The following is an 8773-nucleotide window of genomic DNA, read 5'->3' as shown; positions in this document are numbered from 1 at the left end:
ATTAAGATGGTGCCGACTTCTCGTATAAACTACTCGGGGTTACTATAAAACTAAAAGTTCAAGGGATTGGTATAATAGGTACTTTTCCCGATCTAACATGTTGAGGTTTTTAGAGCGTTGGGGCGGTAATAATTTTCGTCTTAATTTTACTCAAATTTGATAAAATAAGCAACCTTTATACTTATTGAGTGTGTTAAGTGTTAATTTTTTTTTTGGCTCAAGAAAATTGAGGGGAAAAGATAATACAAAATTTTCACACTAGGGACTCGACTTAAAATAAATATATTATATTTAGATAAGGGAAATAACAATGAAAGGGAAGATAACATACTTGAAAGAGGAATGTTGGAAAAGAAATAATCATAACGGAAACAAAGTTTTTCCCCCCCCATACTTAAGTGAAACATTGTCCCCAATGTTTTAAAGAAAAGCGAAAAGAAAGGGAAATAAAATAAATATGCTCAATTTTGCCCGCGTCCTCGTGTTCTCGGGCCCGGTGAGCGTTGACGTACTTCCAAGTCATCAAACCTGTTGAGCAAATCAGTGAACCGCTGGTCGGTTATTGAATTCCTTGCTTCCTGTTGATGTTGCATCTGGCGCATCAGTTGCATCACTTCGGTATTCTGCGCATGCATGACATCAATAGCATCCATGATGTCATCATTAGTTGCTGGCCTTCTTCTTCGACGACGTCGGGAAGATGGACCAGTTGCATTATCGGAAGGGTTAAGCGGGGCTGATTGTTGTTCAAGACCTTGATCACCTTGCTCCATTTCTTCAAACTCGTTCGGGGCCGGGTTTGCTTGTGTAGGCTCGGTAGCTTTGGGAGCATTAAGGTCGTAGATGAATCGGTCGGGGTTGGTGACATCTGTGAGGGCAATGTTGGGTAAAACAACGCTTGGGACTTCTTGGTTATTCACCATAAGATAATACCTTCCGCCTACCCTATTTTTGATTAAGCGGCTGGAGCGACAATAGCTTATATCCATAAAAAGAGGTGGCAAGGATTATAAATTTTGAAGGCGGTCCCTTAGATTTAAGCCAAGTGCTATGGTGGTTATTAATCCTCCAATCACGAAATGTGATTGGGATGGAGTAAAGGTGAATGAATGGGGAAAAAAAGTGAGGTGTAACGGTCGTGTCCCCAACGGTCACTAACGTTCACCTATTTTGGAGCTGTCACGCTCGTGACGGAAGGTGTTACGGGCGTCACATGCATTTGCGTGACGACCGTGATGGCTTGTGTGACGCTCGTCACACTAGTCAGCTTGCAACGGTCACTTACGTGGGTGCTTCATAATTTTTTTTTTAATTTTATTGTTTTTATTTTGTTTTGTTTATGTTTATTTTATTTTGCTATTGATATATTTTAGAAATACCATGCATGCTACTCTATTACACCATAGTGTAAATATATTTTTTTCTCTAATAGGCTATGTAAGCAGCATACAGTAAATATCATTATTGATAATTGTAGATATTGCATAGAACAAAATAAAATAAAATAAACCAATAATGCAATAGCTTCATAAAATAAACATAATGTAACATTTGAAGGTAAAAGAAAACATGGAAAATAAATACTAAGATTAAAATAATGTTATATGAAACTATAGATTCCCTAAAACTAAAACTAATTAACTAAAAACTTCTAGCCACTTGTAGGATCTTTGGCCGGAGGAGCAAAGGAGTTAACACGGTTTAGCAACTCGTGGAATTGATTTGTCATACTGCTCATGTATCCCAGAAATTCATGTCCCATATTAGTTAGCTCTTTTCTGATGGCTTCTTGTTCTGACATCAAGGCTTGAATGGCGGTGTTATAATCAGCTCCGGGCATATGATGTCTAAGATCAGGTATTTTGCTGACTCTTCGGTCGGGATAGGATGAGGTGGAGAGTCAATATCATAATAACCAGATGGTGTCTGAGGGTCAGACTCAGCATAAGGAATCTGGTCGTCACAAATCTCATAGTCTTGGATGGATTCAGTAGATCTAATAGGAGAAGGTATTCCATTCAGATTGTAGAGCCAATTGTTTCGGTTATGAATACTAGTCCTCGGGCTAGGCAAGGTGAATAGGCAAAGAACTTGGTTATTAATTATTAATTCAAACTCTTCAGGTCCCAGATTTCTGATAAACAAAGTGTTGAAAAGGAAGGGTATACTCATAGGCGCAATGCCACAAAAAGGGCTCAAGTCAAGCATGGGTTGGCGTAATCCGATAGCATTACCAATCATGGTTATCAATCCGCCTATTTGAATTGGTGCTCGGTCATCTTGAATAAGGCGGTCGAAATTCGCCAACATATAAGTGGCACCATTCACTGGACGGTTCTGGGAAGCACAAAATATGATGAAGAGTTCATCACGTGAAACTGTGGTAATGTTTGATTTTTTCCCAAAAAGAGTGTGTGCTAGGATTTTATGGAAATAACGAAAAGCTGGGTTATGTATGTTTCCAGAAAGAAACTCATGCTCCTCAGGGTCGTCATTTCCCGTTAAACTTCCCCAAAAATGTTCAAGTTCTCTATATTCAAAAAGGTCTTCTTGGCTCATGGTGAATGTATCAAAAGAGGTAGGAAACCCTAAAAGGTTAGTAAAGTCTTGAATGTTAAATTGATACTCCATATTGAACATCCTGAACTGAATGAAACCTCTGCTTATTCCTTTTCCATGGCTGGGTAGATAGATCAGGGAGCTAAGGAATTCTAGAGTTAGCCTCCGGTAAGTGACAAATTGTCTTCGAATAGGAGTGGTTTCCCACCCTATTTGACTCAGCAGATACATGACACTCTCTCTTAGTCCAAGGGTAGTCATTGCCCAATCATCAGCATAGAAACTAGGTAGCATCTCTCTCTCTGCTAGTTCTTCAAACTTTTGTTTCTGAGCTTTCCCTCTGAATTTGATACCCATACGATCAATTTGTCCCATCAGGTTAGTGTTAACTAAAGAAAAGAAAAACAAGAATTTAGTCAGGATTTGGCCAGATGCCGAAAGAAGAAAAGAAGAAAAGTTTTATAAAATAAAATAAATGAAGAATGAATACTAAATAAAATCAAAAGGGATAATCAAAGAAGAAGAAAAAATATAAAATAAAAATATAAACTAAAATAGAAAGTTATGGGTTGTCTCCCATGAAGCGCTTTGTTTAATGTCGCAAGCTCGACATAAAATTAGTAAATGTTAATCTATAGGTTTAGGAGACAATACGTCTAAGTGCAGGACTTGCGAGTCTTCATTGTTTTCATCATAGTGATAATGTTTCAGACGCTGCCCGTTTACGATAAATGCTTCCATAGATTTGCCTTTAATTTCCAGAGCTCCACTAGGGAAAACATTAGTAACTTGGAAAGGGCCTGACCATTTAGATCGTGGTTTTCCTGGGAATAACTTAAGTCTAGAGTTAAACAATAGGAGTACGTCGCCTTGTTTGAAAGTATTCCTTGATATGCGCTTATCATGCCATTTTTTCGTCCTTTCTTTGTAGATTCTGGCATTTTCGTAAGCGTCTCGTCTAAGTTCCTCTAATTCGTTTATATCAAGGATTCTCTTTTCACCGGCGGCCTTATAGTTTAAATTTAAATTTTTAATAGCCCAATAGGCCTTATGTTCTAATTCTACCGGGAGGTGGCAAGATTTACCATAAATAAGCCTAAATGGGGTTGTTCCTATGGGAGTTTTGTAAGCAATTCGATATGCCCATAAAGCTTCGGGTAATTTTGATGACCAGTCTTTTCTTGACGTGGCGACTGTTTTTTCCAATATCTGCTTAATTTCTCTGTTAGACACTTCCACTTGTCCACTGGTTTGAGGATGGTAAGGTGTCGCTACTCATTGTTTTACACCATACTTAAACAATAGTTTTTCGAGTATCTTAGATATGAAATGCGATCCACCATCACTGACTACTATTCTTGGGACACCAAATCTTGGAAAGATTATATTCTTAAAGAGTCTAGTTACTACTCGTGTGTCGTTTGTTGGAGAAGCTATAGCTTCAATCCATTTTGATACGTAATCAACCGCTACGAGTATGTACTTGTTATCGAAAGAAGGTGGAAAAGGTCCCATGAAATCTATTCCCCACACGTCGAAAATCTCTACTTCCAAAATGCCCTTCTGTGGCATCTCGTCACGTCTAGATATGTTTCCTGTGCGTTGGCATCTATCACATTTCTTGACAGCAGCATGCACATCCTTCCATATGTTTGGCCAATAAAGACCGGCTTGTAGGATTTTAGAGCAGGTCTTGGATGTACTTGCGTGTCCACCATAAGGAGCGGAATGACAATGTTGGATTATACTTTCTATCTCTTCTTCAGGTATACACCGACGGAAAAGACCATCGGGGCCTCTTTTAAAAAGTAAAGGGTCGTCCCAATAATAATGTTTTATGTCATGGAAGAATCGTTTCTTTTATTGGTAGGATAAATCAAGTGGAACCATTCCGGCGGCTAAATAATTGACAAAGTCGGCGTACCATGGTGTAACGCATACAGCCAAGGTGGTCTCTACTTGTTCATCAGCTCTATTTTCTTCCAAATTAGCTATAAGTTTATCGTACGAGAAGTCATCGTTGATCGATGTTCTTTCCGATTCCAGATTTTCTAGTCTAGAAAGGTGATCTGCCACTACGTTTTCAGTTCCTTTTTTATCTTTGATTTCCAAATCAAATTCTTGTAACAACAAGATCCACCTTAGGAGTCTAGGTTTAGCGTCCTTTTTTGTTAGGAGGTACTTAATGGCAGCGTGGTCAGTGTAAACGATTAATTTAGCTCCGACCAAGTAAGAACGAAATTTATCTAGTGCAAATACTACTGCTAGAAGTTCTTTCTCGGTTGTGGCGTAATTCATCTGTGCTTCATCTAGAGTTCTACTTGCATAATATATGACGTGAAGCTTTTTATCCTTTCGTTGTCTTAAAACAGCGCCTACGGCGTAGTCACTTGCGTCACACATTATTTCGAATGGTTCATTCCAATCCGGAGTCTGCATTATGGGCGCGGAGATTAATGCTTGTTTAAGCATTTGAAATGCTTCTAAACATTTATTGTCGAAGATGAATTCAGCATCTTTCATTAATAATCCGGTTAAAGGTTTAGTTATTTTAGAGAAATCCTTAATAAATCGTCGATAAAAACCAGCATGTCCTAAGAAGCTTCGTACTTCTCTCACAGTTTTCGGAGGTTGAAGGTTTTCGATTACTTCTATTTTAGCTTTGTCTACTTCAATTCCTCTATTTGATATAATGTGTCCTAAAACAATTCCTTCTTGTACCATAAAGTGACATTTTTCCCAATTAAGTACTAGGTTTACTTTTACACATCGTTCTAGAACTCTTTCTAGGTTTTCAAGACATTCTTCGAAACTTAGCCCGCATACGGAAAAGTCATCCATAAAGACTTCCATGATGTTTTCGAGAAAATCGGCGAATATTGCCATCATGCACCTTTGGAAGGTTGCAGGAGCATTGCACAAGCCAAACGACATTCGTCGATAAGCGAAGGTACCAAAAGGACATGCGAATGTTGTCTTTTCTTGGTCATCAGGATGAATTGGTATTTGAAAGAAGCCTGAGTAACCGCCTAGATAGCAGAAATGAGAATGCTTTGCTAATCGTTCTAACATCTGGTCTATGAATGGTAAAGGAAAATGATCTTTTTGGGTTGCTTTGTTTAGCTTTCTATAATCAATGCATATTCTCCATTCCGATTCGATTCGTTTGGTTATAGTTTCTCCTTTTTCATTTTCGATAACTGTTATACCTCCTTTCTTTGGTACTACGTGTACAGGACTAACCCATTTGCTATCAGATATAGGATATATGATACCTGCCTCTAATAACTTTGTTACTTCCTTCTTCACTACCTCACTCAGGATCGGGTTTAGTCTCCTCTGATGTTCCCTAGAAGTTTTACAGTCTTCTTCTAGCATGATGCGATGCATACAAATAGAAGGACTTATCCCTTTAAGATCGGTGATGTTGTATCCTAGTGCGGTTGGATATTTTCTTAAGATATGTAGGAGTTTTTCGGTTTCGAGTTTTCCTAGGTCTGCATTAACTGTCACTGGTCGTTCAAGTTCTGAGTCTAGGAATTCATATCTCAGATTTTTGGGAAGTGTTTTCAAGTCGAGGGTTGGTTTCTTAAGGCATTGCGTAGGATCCGGTGTTATTGCTAAACATTGGTTAAGTCTGTTTTCTACACGATAGTCAGACGATTTATCATTTTCTAACTTTGTTTCTTTTATGCATTCGTCGATGATATCCATGAAGTAACATGTGTCATCTATTGCAGGTGCTTTCAAAAATTTGGAAAGAATGAACTCAATTTTCTCTTCTCCTACTTCGAAAGTGAGTCGTCCTCGTTTTACGTCTATGATGGCACCGGCGGTTGCTAAGAAAGGTCTTCCCAATATAATGGGGGTAACTTCATCTTCTCTTATGTCCATAATTATAAAATCGGTTGGAATGTAGAATTGACCTATGCGCACGGGAACGTTTTCAAGAATTCCTACGGGATATCTAACGGAACGATCTGCTAATTGCACAGACATTTTAGTTGGTCTTAATTCTCCTATTTCCAGTTTCTTGCATATGGATAAGGGCATAACACTGATACCGGCTCCTAAATCGCATAAAGCTTTGTCTATGACAAATTTTCCTATGTGACAGGGTATAGAGAAACTACCAGGATCTTTAAGTTTTGGAGGCATATTCTGGATTATAGCGCTACATTCAGCAGTGAGTGTAACGGTTTCGCTATCTTCAAGTTTCCTTTTATTAGAAATAATTTCTTTTAAGAACTTAGCATACGAGGGCATCTGTGTAATAGCTTCTGTGAAAGGAATGGTGACGTTTAATTGTTTCAGTAGGTCAACAAATTTTTTAAATTGGCCCGCGTCTTTGGTTTTAATTAGCCTCTCATAATAAGGGATAGGTGGTTTGTAAGGCGGTGGAGGTACATAAGGTTCTTTCTTTTCTACGGTTTCCTTATTGCTCTCTTCCTTTTCCTTAGGTTTATTTTCTTCCTCAGTTGGCTTTTTAGAGTTTTGGTTTTCAATTCTTGGATCAGATGGTCCTTCTACCTCTGTTCCACTTCTCAATATAATTGCATGAGCGTGGCTTTTCGGGTTAGGTTGGGGCTGTCCAGGAAATGTACCAGTTGGGGCAGCAGTAGGCGCTTGTTGTTGAGCTACTTGTGAGATTTGTGTTTCCAGCATTTTGTTATGGGTAGCCAGGGCATCTACTTTACTTGCTAGTTGTTTAATCTGTTCGTTAGTGTGTACATTCTGGTTTAAGAAATCTTTATTGGTTTGCTGTTGAGAAGCTATGAAGTTCTCCATCATGATTTCCAAGTTGGATTTCCTAGGAACGTTATTGTTAGGTGTAGATGGGGTCGGCTTTTGATATCCAGGTGGTATAGCTGGGGCTTGATTGGGAGCTTGTCCTGGTGCGTATAAAGCATTATTACTCTTATATGAAAAATTAGGATGGTTCTTCCAGTTTGAGTTATAGGTATGCGAGTAAGGATTTCCTTGTGCATAGTTCACCTGCTCTGCTTGGATTCCTGTTAGGAGTTGACAATCTGTAGGAGTGTGACCTTGGATTCCACAGACTTCGCAATTTTGAGTCACGACAACCACGGTGGCTGGAGGTGATACATTTAAACTTTCAATTTTCTGGGCAAGAGCATCCACTTTTGCATTAACATGATCAAGGCTACTTATCTCGTACATGCCACTTTTCGTTTGAGATTTTTCTACCATTGTTCGGTCGCTTCCCCACTAATAATGGTTTTGGGCCATGCTTTCGATAAGTTGATAAGCGTCAGCGTAAGGTTTATCCATAAGTGCACCACCTGCGGCGGCGTCTATTGTTAATCTTGTGTTGTATAAGAGACCATTATAGAAGGTATGAATCACTAACCAGTCCTCTAAACCATGGTGTGGACAAAGTCTCATCATGTCTTTGTATCTTTCCCAGGCTTCGAAAAGAGACTCGTTATCTTTCTGTTTAAATCCATTTATCTGGGCTCTTAACATAACTGTTTTGGTTGGAGGAAAATATCGGGCAAGAAAGACTTTCTTCAACTCATTCCATGTGGTGACTGAGTTGGAAGGAAGAGACTAAAGCCATCTTCTAGCTTTATCTCTTAACAAGAAAGGAAAAAGACGAAGTCGAATTGCCTCTGAAGTGACACCATTAGCTTTAACAGTATCAGCGTATTGAACAAATACGGATAAATGAAGGTTTGGATCCTCGGTAGGATTTCCAGAGAATTGATTCTGTTGCACTGCCTGTAACAGCGAAGGTTTAAGTTCGAAGTTGTTTGCTTCGATTGCGGGTGGAGTAATACTCGAATGCGGCTCGTCTTGCGATGGAGCGGCGTAATCTCGAAGAGCACGAGCTGGTTCTGCCATCTCGGGTATCGGCGAAGGAAGAAGATTTTTGAGATCAGGAATTTCGATTGGAGGAAGATTGTTTGCAGTACAATACTCCCGAATTCATCGTAAGACTCGGAGATATCGTTCAACGTCGTTGATTCGTAAGTAATACGGTTCGCCTTGTGAGCGAGTATGTGGCATACAAATCAACGAAAGAAAGAAATAAAAAATTGCCTTAGTCTCTACAGCGTAACGGAAGAGTTACGATATCGACTAAATAAAAGTCCCCGGCAACGGCGCCAAAAACTTGATCGCGACTTTATGAGTCTATTGGGGTATTAACTGCAAGTGCACAGTCTAATCGCGTAGTAATAAAAGATATCGA

The 8773-nt window shown here is 39.1% G+C and overlaps 1 non-coding gene across 1 annotated transcript; it reads left to right on the top strand.

The window, feature by feature from the left end:
* The first annotated feature begins 7939 nt into the window (after positions 1-7939).
* LOC127089133 (small nucleolar RNA R71) lies at positions 7940-8046 on the top strand. Its single transcript, XR_007790907.1, has one exon. It is a non-coding gene; the product is annotated as a small nucleolar RNA R71 (small nucleolar RNA).
* Positions 8047-8773: the final 727 nt, after the last annotated feature.

The sequence above is a fragment of the Lathyrus oleraceus genome, chromosome 5 (assembly GCF_024323335.1).
Source record: "Lathyrus oleraceus cultivar Zhongwan6 chromosome 5, CAAS_Psat_ZW6_1.0, whole genome shotgun sequence".
Lineage (NCBI taxonomy): Eukaryota > Viridiplantae > Streptophyta > Magnoliopsida > Fabales > Fabaceae > Lathyrus > Lathyrus oleraceus.
Note: the sequence above shows the minus strand (reverse complement) of the source record. Positions and strands in the feature narration are given on the sequence as shown.